General features: G+C 38.7%; 1 protein-coding gene and 2 long non-coding RNA genes across 3 annotated transcripts in view; all 3 read right to left on the minus strand.

The window, feature by feature from the left end:
* Positions 1–222: 222 nt before the first annotated feature.
* LOC134144498 (uncharacterized) lies at positions 223–3,983 on the minus strand. Its single transcript, XR_009959397.1, has 3 exons — positions 3,915–3,983; positions 968–1,102; positions 223–430 (listed from the first exon to the last, which is right to left on the minus strand). It is a non-coding gene; the product is annotated as an uncharacterized LOC134144498 (long non-coding RNA).
* A 2,867-nt stretch (positions 3,984–6,850) lies between these two features.
* Positions 6,851–10,194, minus strand: LOC134144496 (uncharacterized). Its single transcript, XR_009959396.1, has 3 exons — positions 10,108–10,194; positions 7,544–7,611; positions 6,851–7,102 (listed from the first exon to the last, which is right to left on the minus strand). It is a non-coding gene; the product is annotated as an uncharacterized LOC134144496 (long non-coding RNA).
* Positions 10,195–13,535: 3,341 nt separating this feature from the next.
* The window catches only part of ZNF280D (zinc finger protein 280D), a 63,008-nt gene continuing 59,800 nt past the window's right edge, over positions 13,536–16,743 (minus strand). The window contains exon 21 of the mRNA XM_062583448.1: positions 13,536–13,642. The gene's annotated coding sequence lies outside the window, so the exon portion shown is untranslated. The remainder of the gene's footprint in view (positions 13,643–16,743) is intronic.

Raw genomic sequence — 16,743 nt, forward strand, 5'->3', positions numbered from 1 at the left:
GTTAGGAATATTTGTAAGCATGAAAGTTCTGCTTGTAAAAGCCACCTAAGAAAGCTGCATTTAGTTTACTCAGATTTCTACATATGAACTCTGGTTTAATTATTTGTCAAAAAGTGCACCTCAAAATAATAAGCTCCATTCGTAGCTTTTAACTTAAAAGCAGGAAGATTAAATACCAGACTTACATATATCCTACTGCTTCTTTGTCTTTCCTGGGCTGGGTTTAGAGGTGGCATTCGAGTGATCGGCAACAAGCATATCTGCAGAAGTGCTCAGCTGAAAGGCCCAAGGGGGGCGACTGTGAGGGAAAACTGGCATTTCTCCCAACTCAACTTTCATTCTTCACCTGAGCTTCTTTTGATTGTGCCTTCAGCACTTTAACAGGTCACAGTTTCCTTTTGAATATTTTGTATATAATGCCATCAGAATACTACAGAAGGGAAAGGAGGTTCATTGTTTTTGAGACTGAACAAAACAGAGAAAAAAATGCCAAATACTAAACTTTACTCTTCATCTTCTCTCTACTGCAGGCATCCCAGTAAAGTGTGCACCTAGTCAAGGGAGATTGCACACATTTCTTGGACTGCCTGCTGTCTTGTAGGCTCCAAGTCCAGGTGTTAGTGCATTTTTTTTAACTTAAGTGCAAAAGATAGCACCAGGAAGAAAACAAAACTCTTTTTCTTCCTGCAAGATACTGACAAATAAAATAACCCTAAAGAGTTGAGTTTAAGATTTGTGAATAATTAAAAAGCTGAGGAACTCTGAAGTGGAACATAACAGAAAGGGGAGGAGTAAAATGGAAGATGACATTTTCAAATCTCAGTTTAAACTCATCCATAACCTTAAACTACATCACTAAAATAATGGAACGGGTGTCTGAAAGGCAATAATAAAAAACCATGCATCAATCCCAGAAAGGGCTGAGAGCCATGTGAAAGTAATTCTGCTGCCTCGGTCCATCTCTTACCCTGGCACTTAATCCTGCCACTCTGCCTTGGAAGAGCCCAGAGCTGGTGAAGACTCTGCTTCCCTGCCCAGTGCTAGGACATCTGGAGGAGTCCCTGGTGTGTTTACTAAATTCCCTGATGTTTTATTCAGAAGCCTATAGAGAAGACAAGAGTACACAATGGTTAATGATACATCTCACTGCTGGTAAAATAGCAATTTTAAACTCCAGAACAGTGAACCAGCAAATTGCCCTAGTTATTAGGACTTTTGGGGACTGGCCCAAACCCGCAGTGAGGTCTGACTGGGGGGCATCGGCGGCTGCTTGCCCTCCGGGCCGATCTGCCAGACAAGACTCCTTGCGCCGGCTGGCTCCGCATCCCCGGTCCCACAGCCCAACTACAGTGACGTATTAAGACAAGTTACTTTCTTGAAATCAGAGAACAGTGAACATGTACTTACTGTAATGAGTAACCGTACAGTTTGTATACAAGGAATACAGTTTGCATTCCTTGTACAATAAGCAGAACATCAGCACTTTTTGAAATAAACAATTATACTGAAATTATATTTCTACGATTTAGAAATCAAACCTAATCTAATTTGCTACAGCTGGACACCACCTGCAGAGCACTGTTTAAGTACTCTGAACATTACACACTTATCTTTTAAATATTGATAATGCCATTTTTCATTTATGTGACATGAAGTCCCACAGGGAATAATTATGCTAATAAACCTTAATGATTCTTGCAAATAAATGATCAAACAAAATTGCTACTGTTGATTTATATTAATGGATGCCTTTAGGAGGAGATTTGTCAAGATGTGCTGCTTCTTGAATCTCAATTCATCTTATTTAGCAGAAGAATGTACATAGTTTGTAAAATAGATTAAATGTTTAAAATATAATGTGTTCATGGAGTTTCTGCAGTTCATAATGTTCAAGTATTATCAATTTGCCTTATGGCAAATCTGCATTAAATGGCTTTTTTGCAGCTAAAAAGGACAAAAGAAAAGAAAAGGCTAAAGAAAGTTTTATACAAAGTCTTCCTTTTGAAGATCTTTTTCTTAATCTTTCTGTTACCCATATAAGAATTACCCATGTAGTTTTATTTATAAAATCTCTTTTTATGTGGCTTGCATTTTAGCTAATACATATGTTTGAAAGCAGTATGAATTGTATTCCTGAGTGGAGCAGGTGTTACCTTAGCAGTGTCACAAGAGAGGAAGTTGAGGAAACGGAAGACAGGAGAAGCAGCTCTGAATTTAAACTTTGAATTTAAGAAGCTATGAATGTAAACTGTAGTGGGTCTAGAAGAAGTTGGGTATAAGCCCACGCTTTGTCTTTGTCCAGGTAAACCCCGTACATCAGCTGTGGTGGAGCAGGGTGCAAACGAGGCGGGCTCCCGCAGGGAGCCTGCCTTCTCCACCTGCACAACACCTCTGGCCACTGGCGAGGGTCATACATCAGGCGCAATTCTTTGCCTGAACAACCTTAATAGATTGACTTCAGAAGGATGCGAGCACAGTGAAGGCCTAAGATGTTTCTGTTTTCAAGGCAAAAAACAGGGTTAAGTAGTCTCTGATTTGCTGTAACTTTCACCTACCAGGAGATTTTTTTTCCCCCTTTTTCCCTTTTACCTCCTACTCTTTGTCAGAAAGTTCAGTGTTTCAAAGAAGAGCTAAGTAGTCTACGATGCAAATATCTTTTTCCATAATGTAACCAGATCCCATGGAATATGATACTGCATCCCCACAACAGGCTACTGTTCCAAAGACTTGTCATGAACAGATTTTAATACTGCCTGGGTAATGCAGTCACAAAATCCAGATGAAACATGGCACTAATTCACTCTCTGCAGAAGGGTACAAATGGCCAGAGTCTCTAATAATGCTCCAGAATGAACTGATGGGTTTGAATTATTTCTTCAAAGAGGAATATTCCTCAAAAGCCTACGAAGTAAGATTTTTCCTTGCAAGGTAGACCTTGTAGCAATGGAAATTCCAAATACTGAATAGCTGGAATATGCAGAATAATTTTCTGATGTTCTGTGGACTCGAATTTGTCAATTCCACTTTAAACACTGGCTCTAAAGCCTTTCTTCTGAGGCTCCCAGTGTCAGCCCTGCGCACAGCAGGGAGTTTGCTTGTCCTGCAGTTCTCCTGAACAAAGAGAAACGTGCAAAGCCTCTATTCCATTCTTCCCTTGCATGTGTGTTCTCTAATACCTCTCCAAGCAACTAACGGGGGGAACATTTTCAAATATGTAATTACCTTTTGTGTGTGACAACAGCATGGAGACATCGAGCAATTAGCAGGATTGGACACAGGCTGAGGATTAGGTGTGCCTAAACTCTAGCTTTGTCTGTAATTTGCTGCATAGTGTTCAGAAAGTCATTTCATCTTACGGCTGTTGTGCATGTCTGCAATGATACTTGTCATACTTACACAGCAGGACTATCACGTGGATTAGTATGTTTATAACCGTACTGCACTTGAATGCATACATCATTGCCTATTAAATAGGCGTTGAAATTCTTGACGGAGCTATCAGGACTTGCACTTTCCCAGCTGCATAATTGCCATTATTTACATCAGCTTCTCTTCTCCTCTTCTGCTCACTGAAAACCATAAAGTGAGACTGATCCTCACGCGTAGACTGATACAAGTTTTCAGGGAACAGATGACAGCCCTTTTTTTGGTCAGGTTCCCAAGGCAGTTTGGGCTCTGAGGCCACCCAGAGGAGAGAGACACCCCAGTCCCAGCCACAGGGTGCTGCACTGCAAGTCCAAAGCCCCAGTCCTGTCTGTGGCGCTCTGTGCCCTTGTTTCTCTGCCTCTAAAACGGGAGTAGTCATGCACCTGAATTTCAGTGTACAAAAAACCACTGCATTTACATATGCATACATATAACTTCATACAAAAATGACGACATATTATTGACTTTAACATTCAGATAATGCTCACGTGACATGGTGATGAGCGTCTGGGAACTGTGGATAAAAACCTGGATCCTGAGTTGAAGTCAAAGGGACTTTGCCACTGGCTGAAATAGGGAAATAGGGCAAGGATCTCACTCCCAGATTTATGCATGTCACTTTTGTGCTTTTAATATTAAATATTACTTTCCCATTTAATTGATAAGAAACAAGCTCATTTTTGTGAAAATAGTAACAGGTGAATTATCTCTGTCCTCTTTCTGGGCTCAGTTTACCCATTCAGCAGTTCCTTCCTTCAAAGCGCTCTTTCAGGCATTCCTACTTCCCAGCCTCAGGTTTTCTTTTGCAAAGCATTTTTCAGGCCTTACCTTGCTTCACTTACCTGTCTAGACTCTTAAAATTCTTATCTAGACATCAAGATTCACTTTAACTTCTGAATATTTCTCCTTGTAAAAATTGATGTCAAAGGAACAATTCATTCCTACCTACTTGTTATGTAATGTGCCAATTACCTGGAGGATTATACATTTGAATTTTATAGCAAGTTTGGGCAGGAAGAAAGAGGAAAGACCTTTTTTAGGAATGTCAGCATTTCAAAATATGGTGCACAAAAAACCCTCTGATTTTCTTTGCCTTCCAGATAGCTTGTCAAGCAAATATCTACCTTGTTTTGTTCCCAAGCTGGATTAGTAAATCACAGGAAAGCACCCTATTACTCTGAACAGCTGGGAAGTGAATGGTGCCCAGCTCGGCCCAGACCCGAGATTAAGGAAATGAATCCTCCTTGCACAAGTCCTCTTCTGGACACCGTCAGCGTCTCTCTTACAGGACAGAGTTAAAGGGCTTCACAGCAGCTTGTTCCCGACAGTAAGCAGGAAAAAAAAAGGGGGGGGGGCAGAAAGAGCATTATTCCAATATGCTTTCAAAGAGGGACACAAGAGATGACACTATAAAGTGAGATGTCTAAAATTACTTCTGATCTCAAATAGTCCCAAATATCCAGCAGTCTCAGATGCACAAGACCCACTTTCCATGTGCTGGATTGAATCAGATAGTAAATTTGTTTCTCTGTCTCAAAAAGTTGTTGAATGGCACAAAATGGCACAAATCCTTTTCTGAATATGAATTCTTATTTTCTAGTCAGGCCGAGTCATTGCTGAATTACTGTTAAGATAGTGTATAGACTCTGCTAGGCTGCATTTAGTCTCAGAATTGAACCATTTAAGTTGATTTGAGTAAAAACAGGAGGGAAAAAAAAGATCCCACAGACCTGTGCTGGTATTTCCTTTCCTGAATAAATTTGCTAATAATTTGTAACTCAGCACTAAATAGGCAGAGTTTACAAGGAAGGGATACAACAAAAATCATAAACTTATTAATGTCATACCTGTAAAGACAAGGCCCTTGTCATAAATTCATAATGATATATGGTAGAAACATTAAAAATACAAGAATAAAAATATCAGTATATAAAAATATATATATATATATATGTTGGTCATCTCTAGCTATATCCAAATGACATTTCTCGTAAATTGTTTTTAATACTCTGTAAGTTTCATTTAAACAAAGTTTTTAATCTTTTCTTGTTATTAATCTTCTAAGCGTAGGAGTTGCAATAATTAAGATACTTAAACACAAAGCCTTGAAATAACATGACGTTTGCGATACTTTCAATAAAATTGTATCAAAGCTTTTCTGTAGGTGTCTTTTAGGCAATTTTTTTGTTGTTGATACCCTGGAAATAGTGACATTTTTAAATGGGTCAAGTAAGTTTTAACCTTAGTAAAAATTAAAGAATTAACATATTTATAACATACAGTTACAGTGAAACAGCTGAGTCTCATACCCTCTTCAAGATCAACACAGCAAAATAAAACTATGAGGACAACACAGAGCTGTGGAAAGACTTGATTCCACTCAGATGCGGGTCATCTGGAGTATATGTTTTGCCCAGGGAGCAAAAGCCGCACTGATTTACAAAAGCACAGAAAAGTAAAGTGAGTTTTTGCACCTATTTGCATCAGACCTTGTTCAGTCCTGGGAGATGACCTCAGCCCAGTAAGGGCTACTTCCCTTGATATAAACTAGAATTTGAAATTGTGCATTCATAACAGAATGATATTTGCAAATACCATGCTCATGACTACAGCTGTGCATGATGACTAGGTTCCAGCTTTCATAACAATCACTTTATAATCCCTCCCCACCCCCCCAAAAAAATAACATACCATGCCTTCACAGGCACTTTGCCTTCACAGATCTCATAGCAGAAGGCTGCACTAATTATAGCTGTCTGAATTCAGTACTGCTTACATCTGCCTCAGGATAACAAAAGGAAATAGACTAACAAAAGAAGATCTTTTCCCCCCATATAGTTTATTTTTAAAAGAAGAATTTTGAAGCTCAGGCTTAGAAGACACTAAAATGCCTTCTAAACCTTGGCTCAATTTAATAGTTTGCTCTCCTCTGCTCTTCCCTTAAAGTATCGAAAATGCCCTGTTTTCCTGGACAACTTCCAGGAAATGACTCAAGGTTTCTATAACTTAATCTTCACATTCATGAATCCATCAAGGCTACTGAATATTTATCAGATTTTGGGAGGTTTCTTTTTTGGCTGAAACATTTGCATTTAAATAAATAATAACAAAAGAAAGATCTGAAAACAGCCTCTTAGAATTCCCTTTCTCTTGCATTACCTCTTTCAACTTTTGAACCATCATTGCAGCCATTGTCTACCAAATCTTCCCAGGCAGACAGAGCATATGTTACTGCTGTAAAAATCAAGAAGCAGTTTAGGAACAATAATGTCATGTCATTATATGAGTTTACAACATGTATATTGTTATTACACTTGTTGCTTTTTTATTACTATTATTAAAAAAAATCTATCATTTATCATTTGCTTAGTCTTTGATTAAAAGTGACATTGAATTTGCCATTTATTACGTTTTTGGGTATTTTATTCAATTTCTTTCACTGTTCCACAGAAACACTCTACCAGAAAATATGAGTTCATCTTTAATTCATTTAAAACTAGCATATGTCAACATCATCTTTTGCTACCTTCTCCTTAGGCCATTGCCACTGTTCACACAGGACAGCCTTCTGGCAGCATTTTCCCTTTTTGGCGCAAACACCAGCAGTAAGGGCCTTGTGGCTTCCACCACTTTCCTCGGTGACAGAGACCAGAGATGTTTCTCTGCAGGACTGGGTCTAATGGGGATGAAAATTTGGTTGCAGAGCTTCAGTGCATGAGTTTCTGCACGTAGCACAGAACACCACCATGATCTCTTCTCTCCCTCCTCTTCGTAGATCCTGCTGGCACCCTTGCAATACCTCACACACTGCTAGAGACCAGGGAAATAAAGGCTGTGTTGCTGCTACCCCCCCCCCAAAAAAAAAAAGGCTCCTCAGAACACAAGCACCTGTGGGGAAAAGCTCTATGGATTGGTTTAAATATATTGTTAGCCTCCATCCCCACTCAGTGATGCAGAGAAGGGGAAGACCAATTACACTGAAAGATTTGATTTTTTTTTTTTTTTTAAGAAAGAACAGTTATCACAGACAAAAATTGAGAGAAGTCCACAAAGGGAAAGGAGAGAGAGTTTTAGCAAAAAGGCATATCTGAGTGTTGTGTACTTTGCACATACTCACCTGGGAGGATTGGGTTTGGGTGGCTGCCAAAGTCAGGCCTCTCAGCAAGCTGGCCAACCCACTGAGAACTAGCAGGAGAGAAGAAAGAACAAGAGAAGGAAGAACATGGATTAAAGGAACAGCAGTATCCTACAAAAAACAAAACCATCATGCAAGGCGCTAGAGGGAGCTAAGCTTTACACATCTCAAAAAATAGAGAGCAAACCTCCTCTTCAGCCAAACTTTTGCTCCTAGAATCTTATAAATCAAGTTTGTAAGGCCTATAGTACTCTAGATTTGGGGCTTCAGCTAAATCTCTAGTTTAAATAAAAGGAATCTCAGGGCCTGTTATTTAGGGATGGGATCCTCACCATTAGGAGCAATCCCTTGAGTTCAGTGCAATTACGCTCAGTATACAGAAGTATAATCCCCAGGAATAACCTCTACTGCTCAGCTTCAAATGTGCTGGATCTAAAACCTTCCCAACACACTCATCCACTTTGAGTCCTGAGGGCCTGCCCTTTTTCTGTGCAAGGTTGCAGTGTGCCAGTTGCTGGCAGCAGGGAGCCTCATTGCTGGTCCTGGACTTCTGCTTTCTGCTCCCCTTGGCCAGGCTTTCCCGGCTAAATGATCCGCTAACCTCAGAGGACAACGGAGCTCGCCCTCCTCTCCCTAGCGCTTCCCCAGCTTGGCAAAGCAGCACAAGAGAGTGCAAACCCAGCTCCTCTCTCCTTTGTTGCTCCCTGGGGTGGTGGGCAGCACCGGGGGAGCTCTGCACTAGGGAAAGGGCAGCACAAGGTGAAGAATCAGAGGCATATACCTGGAAATGCGATACCTCACATTTGTAAATGTATCTATTACCAGGTTTCAAGGGCAGGCTTTCCATTCCATTCATACGCACTTTGTTGTTGTTTTTGCTGCTGCTAACAGGGTGAGCCCAGAGGGTCAAGGACAGGGCAGCAATGACCTAAAACACCCCAACTGGAGGCGTAGGATGCAGCAACCTGTAAGAACTAGAAATTCCCACCCCTTGTGGGAGGTTTGCTCATCATTACACTGGTTCCACTAACATAAGCTGCAGATGCTAAACTGCATTACGAAAATATTAAACACTTTTCTAATACAAAATATTTTTATAGCAAAACCTCCACTGAGAAAGTGCCCAAGTAGGAACCATGAGAAAGTTCATTAGCCTCTGGACTATCACACTGCATCCACGCTGATAGTGAGCACTTAATTCTGAGAGTTTTCTCTTTATACATTTACTAGACCTAACTTGTATAATTCTAAACTAACTGCAATTTCCTGTCTTGAGGAAAAAGTGTCTTCTCATTCTAAATCTGCTTTAATGATCATGCCTACCCCATTCCACTGAGATTGTTCAGCGGGAAGAGACTCTAATCTATTTCAAGGAGTGTTTCTCTGACACCTGCTCTCCTATTAGACCATTTATGAGAATGAAGGGTGCTCCCCAGAGAGCACAGACAGCAGGACAGGCCTAGCTTGAGTGACAGTCTGTCCAGTAGAGATTGACTTTAATGAAGCGCAGGATAAACAGGAAGATTAAGAGCGCAAAAAATCAGTGACAAGTTTTGAGTCCACTTGAGCAGCTTAATGTGCAGCACAGATCTGTTGCTGAGTTATAAATGCTATGCATATGTTTGGCTGCTAAAGATCACCTATAACACGCAGAAATCCTGCAAACATTACAAGAGATATCTTTCCCTCCGAGTCCCACCTCTGAAAGGCCACATGATCATCACTATGTGCTTGCTTTAATTCCAGGAACATAAATACAGAATTGTAGGCTGGAAGGGATCTCTGGAGTGGACCTCCGGAATGGATCTCATCTGGTCTGACCCCCTGCTCAAAGCAGGGCCAGCTTCCAGCATGCATTTCAGACATTTTGAATTTTATGTTTAACAAATTCCTTTTCAGTTTGTAGGTGTGAAGCAAACTATTTATATTCATCTTGGAGTTTTTCTCTGCTGCAGAAATCTGGTAGCAGTATGGATGCATTGTGTGGAATTTCCCTTACCAAAGTTCAGACTACCGTGTTGCAGTATCTCTAGTAGAGTCTGTCTGAGGTCCTCTTATTGCCTCTGGTATCCTCCAGTTATAAGTGTTCACTACAGGTGGAGATGCTGTGAGTATTTCTCTTCCCTGGCTTTTAAGGGAAAAGGATTAACCTAGATGCAGATGTCTTTGGACAGATGACTTCCTTCCACAAACTTCAGACTCTAAGGTAATATATTACTAAGTAATATTCATCATTCTGAGAAGTGCGATTCTTTTACCCCAGACATCTCTCCAGCACTCCTATTTACTTCTTCTCCTGAACTCTGAGAAATACCAGTTGGTGTTTCCTGCACAGAACATAAACTGTAAATTGAGGCTGAGACCGAGGCTATGAAGAGTTTATCACCCAGTGAAAACCAAATGAGTATGCGGCCACATAACTTGAAAAGCCTGATACCATTTATGCATCTATTACCAAAAATAAGACTCACATTAAAGTTTTTGTCTCTCAGTGACAGATTTAACTAAAATACGCACTTTTAGAAAAGCAAAGAAACCAAACATACCTCTTGCTGCAGATGCAAATATTTGTGAGAACACAGAACCCTGCTGGGAGAGATGATTCCCAGGGAAGCCAGTGGGAGTTTCAGCTCCAGTTCCTAGAACAGCAGAATTAAATCGGTGTTAATGACTTTCAAACAGCTGTGTACATGCAGGTCAGACAAGCATTTTACCAAAACAAAACCAAATAGAAGTTTCTAAACAGATTAAAAACTATAGCACATACTCTTGCTGTAAAACTGCAGGAGCAGTTGAAGCTTTTGACATAAGGTGGCTACCTGCAGTTCACTTTATAGATGCTATTCTGGAATTCATGTTGTCTATCTCTCCTCCTTGTAAAACTTGTGCTTTGTCTGAAGTTAGATGCGAAACAAGTAAGACAAAAGGTGTAATCTCAGATGTTGTAGGATCCAAATCTGCCTGTGTTGAATTATATACACTGTCAACAGGTGATGGCGCCAGAATTCAATCTGAAAGCAACCACTCTTATTTATTTGATAACTGACCTTGCTTTGAACAAGTACAAATTTACTGTAATTTATCTAATTTAAACTGTATTAAAGAAGACATAAATTAACTAAAGGTCAGAATATTCCTTTTAAAATAAGCTATCACTTTTCCCCTCCACCCCCTCCTCCAAGTCTCAGGCTTCAATCCTTAACCATACAAAAAAAAAAAATGTCTTTCAAAGTGTGCACAGCAAAATGAGACACTTCCAGCAAGAAACTTATTCTTGAGGGATACTATGGATATATATTCATATTACCAGAGTCATGATGCTTTCAATCATTGCTAATCTCATGCTATGTAGAGAAGTGAGTATTCTTTCAAAAGCATATGCTAACTGCAGGATCAGATGCATGATCAAGAATATGAAACTCAAGCAGATATCAACAGCAAGCTAGCTGTATTTCCAAATCTATAGTTAGGCTGTTGAAAGTCAGAAATGTGCTTTTTAAAGACTACTACCAGTCAATAGATATTTTGATGAGATATTCTGATCTTTCCTCATCAATCTTTGTCAAAATCTTATGTTTAAATATTGTGAATTTTGGCTACCATTTAAAAATTGTCTGTTATATAAACATGCACAACAATTTATCAGAAATAGTCTGCTTTCATGGCTTCTCAAGTAAAACATTGTGTACAGTTTTAAAATAACAACAGCACTACATATAACTTCAGATTTGGTACCCTGCTTAGCAATAGTATTTCTAATGTAGATTATAGCTTAAAGCAGAAAAGAGGAAAGTGTTAAATAATTAAACAGAAATTATATAAAACAAGCACTTATTTGGTTAAACCTCTGTAAGGACTACACAATAGCAAATTTTTAATGGAACCTATGTTGCTTAGTCTATAAAGAATGTTTTCCATTTACCATATGTTAGCAGAACCATCATTAAAATTGTAATTTATTATTGGAAAGAGCTTCGAAAATACTATGCTGAGGCACCAGAATCATGTCCTGGAACCAACGGTTGGGTCAGCGTTTCGTTCTTGGTAGTAAGTTCTGATGATATGCCTCAAGTTAGACAAAGAGGCCCATTGATTTTGAAAGGCCAAACCCCCAAATACTCTGCTTGTTAAAAGTGTACAGTTCAAATATCGCAGGTTGTTAGACAATTTTTAACAGGCACTGTTTTGGTCAGAATGCACTAATATTTTCATAAGGTATTTAAAACTAAAAGAACACTCCAAAACCCTAAATATGGAATATAAAAAGTAAAACATTTTTGACACCTAACACATTTATACTGCTATTACCAAAATGTCTACATTGAAATTTGAAGGCTTAAGCTGTATCTTCTATGTTTAGAAATCACTGTAAAACCAGTTTCTGTAGGGCACCCATTTATTAATTCTAGCTCATTCATTTACTGATGAACTGCCATTTTTTTGGACAGACAGTAACAAAGGTATTAGTAGCTGTTTTACCCTGCTTTGTATATCTTGTATATCTTTCCTCATTACAGAGCATTTTGACACATTATAACAAGATGTTATTTTTTTTAATGCTTTATGCACAGGTAACATCTTTGTACTAGCCTGCTTTTGTACTTTCTGTTAAAAGACAGCAAGATTTTTATTGTTAGATACTGTATATTCTCTTCCTCTTGCTTTTAAGGTATGACACTAAAAGACTTTCTAAGAGATATTATAAAATATTCCTAAATTAAATACGCAAATATGATAGGTCTATGGAGTTTCACACCATCCAAAATAATCAGAGTCAAAATGTATTTTCATTCTTTAAATAAAGTATGTTGCAGGAATTTTCTGGTAACTCTTCAACAAAAAATCCTTTTTTTCCATCTGATTGTAGTTTATCTCTGTGTACTTTGAATATTAAACTCTGCTTATATGGCTGGAAAAAGGCCTTGTAAATTAAAACACTGGAATGGATATTAGGGAATTGCTTTGTTTCTATTCTGCTAAAAGTACTATACAGTTTCTGTTTCATTTGATTTTCATTGAGAGTCAATTTTAAAAAGATACTTATTCTTCATGATTTTGCTTTCTGTCCATTAAAATTCTTCCTTTCTTCAGCCTCCCAGTATAAACTTTTTATAGGATTTTTTTTTTCTTAAATAGGTATAGAAAGTAGCAACATAACCTGGGCTGGACCACTACATGCAGGTGTGGAAGTAAACAATGACAAGAAGGGCTGAAGCTGCACAGTTAAAATATTTCTATTTCTAGTTCCCTAGATAGCTAGAACCAAAAGGGTCAGGGCAGAGCAGAACTGACTTTGCTCAAATGGAATATTTACATCTTTTCTCTGCACTACCTCCCCCTCCCGCCCTCCCCCCCCCCCAAAAAAAAAAAAAAAAAAAATCCACTACACTAGTTACCGAAGCCTCATATTAGCCCAACTCCTGCTGACAGCTACGAGGACCAGAACTTCACACAAGCATGTAAGGGTTATTTGCTGCTTTGTCCCCCAAACTCCCGACTGCTGAGAGAACAGCCTGCTGGCCTCACCTATACGGCTGTAAAAGCAAATATGATACCCACAGTCATCATGCCAGCAAGCCTCTCTTCCAGTTAAGTAGGCAACGCTGCAAATATTGGAAGGGAATTTACTGTAGAGAGGTAGATAACACTGATTCGGTTGGATTAAGTTATTCTTTTGCTCCCTGCTTACTGAGGAAGGGAATTAAACAGAAGACATACAAGCCTGACTTCCTACAAAAATTTAATTTGACCAGCAATGCAGCATGCGTCTTCTGCAGATTAGATTCTTAATGACCACATCTCAGCTAATCTCATCTGTTAATTTGTGAGCTACACCTATTCTGTGATCCCTGTTGGCAACACAGTGGAGACACATCAACACAGCTTCAAATGGGCTGAGTAGGGTATTGCTAGGAATATAGCTGTGGAAGCAGAAAACTCACAGTAAGCTTTAATAGCTTCCTCCGCGGGCTTGGTCTCAGACTGGTCAGTCACTCCATGCAGCTTTACCTGCCGCCGTACCCATGCCATCTTCGGTGAGCTCAGGTGCAAGTACAAGGCTGGCACCGCGGACTGACTGCACTGCAGGCGTACCAAGGCAACAAGACTGATTCAGTAGGAATCTCAATTAAACGTGAGGTTTAGAAGCATCTCCCATTCCCCCTAATGCATTTACAGAAAGAGGATCTTGGAAATGAATGAACCTTGAAGCAGTATCATGCAGTCTCATATAAAATATGGCTAATTCCTCCCAGCAAATCCATCAGTAAAGCCATGATTCCACCTAACATAGAAAAGTGTGGGAAGGAGAAGGGAGGAGAGGGAATGGCTCTGTGACCAGCAGTAAAACAACCAAAAGCAATGAGTTTCTTTACATCTTGAACATTGTTCACTTATGAGGGGAGAGTGAAGATGAAAACAAAAGGACAAGCCTCAACAGGCCCCACCTTACTGGCCACATAATAAAAATGTCTCCTGTTTTAAAGGAAGAAGGTTATAATACTGCATTTTTCTTTGGCCAACTTCATATTCAAGAGCAGAATCGCACGTTTTGTTCTTCTGGGATAAATGTGTGCGCGTGTATCTGTGTGTTTTAGTAATTCATATAAAGTTAATCCAGGGCTGTGATGAGAAATGCACATTACATTTAAATGAGCAGAGGGAATAACAAAGAAAACAGATGAGTCTCATTACAGGTGTCTATGAGGAAGGGAATATGGATGTGAAGCTCCAGTACGAGAATTTTAACAGCTGTCAACATTAAAATACCCAAGTGGGAATTAGAAGAGTACAAATCTTGCAGGTTACTGATGTTCGGCCTGAGCATCCACACAGGGTTGAAATTAATGGAGCAAGATTTAAACTCAGCCAATGTGTTACAGATAATTTTGTATTCTGGTAAATGTAGTCTTCATCATACAAAATGAGTTTCTGTCTTTTACTGAGCAATAGCTCTCTTTTGTAGAAAGAAAGCAATATGTAGTATTTTTAACTTTCTGAATGTACAGAAAAGTATATGCAACCAGAGAACTAAAACGTATAGTTTTATAAACCATTAGAATACTAACTTCACAGCTCCATTTATATTCACTTGCTCTTAAAAGAAAACTGACAGAAATAAAAAAAAATCAGAATAAAAAGATCTTTTCAAAATAGAAGAAAACATTTCTATGTTTGTGAGAGATCAGAGAAAGAGCAGCACTCTTCCATGCTGATGGTGGGAAACTACAACTCTCTGCTTGGTAAAACCAAGCCTGTTAACTGCTAGTTTGAAGGTTATTCATACCAGCTGCAAATATAAGGCCACTTTCAATCATTTGCACTGCACAGCATGTCTAAAACACATACCCAGAAATATTTAAGTTATTTATCCTAGAATAGGTAACTTGTACATCCAATTTACACAGCCCCATGGAAACAATCTAATTTAAAAACAGAAATATCAGTATCATAAAACTGAACTTTCAATCTATTTAAAATATAATAAAACTTTATAGAGAATAACATGTCCTTCCAACTATCAGTCATCTAGGTGAGCAAGAAAGGATCGAGTCCAAGAACTGCAAAAACTTCCTATTGCACTCATGGAGTAGTTGGTGATGGGCAGAATCCCTTGAAATAGGAAATAACAGTTAAATGATTTTCATCAGACACATAATTTACACCCTTCAGTGTTAGCACTGCTTGTGATTTAGGAATCAATCTGTAATAGCTCAACAAAGGCTCTTTTTCTAGAGACTGCCTCCTTCTGCTATGACATCTAAACTAGCATTAAAATGTTTTTTAGCTTTTGTAGTAACAAAGCTAACTATAACCCAACACAATAGCATTTATCTAGCCTAGAGAAAAACCAAAACTGTACCTCTAGCGATTGTTAACCATTGCTAGTAAATTTAACCTTTAAACTATTTTATTGCAGGCTAACAGAAGTGGAAAAAAAAAAAAAAAGGCAAGCAGCTGGATTCTACTGAAGATCTAACATGAATAAAGCACTGCTCTGCTTTCATGAATGAGTCCAGCCTGAGCAGTGGTTGGAGCTCAGGGAGCATATACTCCTCTCTTAAACCCACCAGAAGGTTATGTGAAACCTGGCTCCATCTTGCATCACTAACTCAGCAACTGCCATGGGGAAATGTGCTTTAGTCCAAGCTGCAGGGTATGGTTTGCAGTATGCACTTTTCAGAAAGCTGCTAGAGAAATGAGGCAGTTATGATCATACTTGAGAGAGAAAGGACATGACTGTAATTAGGGAATAAGTGTGCATTAGAGGCTTTTAAAATTTAATTTGGATACCAAATTATATCTCAGTTCTCTTTCCTTAACAAACAAGATTAAAAAAAAAAAAAAAAAAGCTTTTGACCTAAAATAAGTTCTTTTAGAAGACAGCACATAAGAGCACAGCAGCTATTATTCAGTCTTTATATTGTACTATAACCCTGAAACAAGATCCAGCGAGGCCCTGTACCTGTCCTACGAATACATGACACAATCCTAGCCCCAAATAGTTTGGAATTTATGTTATAAACTGTAATTATAGTGTGAGTATAAACCCAAAGCCCTCCTACAAGTGGCAAAATTCTAAAAAATCAAGGTAATTACAACCCTAGCTCATCCTGATTTGTGGGGCTATTTTTAGAACAGTATAGGCTGATGTGCTCTGAGCTTTTTTCTATTTGCATTAAGTCCTCTGTGATTCCTCCTCTGAAATGTGTGCATATGCTGAGTCCATGTGAGATGCTACCACTGGCACTTGTCATAAGAATTAAATCCCTCTCAAGCTTGTTTACAGCTCAGCACTTGTCATACTGCTCCCCTGAGCTTCATGGCTGTTTTTCCGCCCCCTCTTTCTCTGGTTCTGTGAAAGATTTATTTTTTTTTGTTTGTGTGTGTATTTACACTTGCAGGTGCAGAAAAGAAAAAAATTGCTGTATCCAGATGTTTTGAAGCTGCAGTAGCATACATACAGCTCAGAATAAGGAGAAAAAAATGCATCAGATAAAACACCTTCTCATATAGCATTCTATGCAATATTTAATAAACCTATTATGTTTCATTGACAATAAGACTCTTGAAACCATTTTTAGGAAGACTGCAATATTTTAAACAGTTATATCTGCTTTTTTTTTTTTTTTTTTTTTTTTTTTTGCAAAGAACTTTAAAAAGTCTGAAGGTGGTCTAATTAC

Source organism: Rhea pennata, chromosome 10 (genome assembly GCF_028389875.1).
Source record: "Rhea pennata isolate bPtePen1 chromosome 10, bPtePen1.pri, whole genome shotgun sequence".
In the NCBI taxonomy this organism is placed as follows: domain Eukaryota; kingdom Metazoa; phylum Chordata; class Aves; order Rheiformes; family Rheidae; genus Rhea; species Rhea pennata.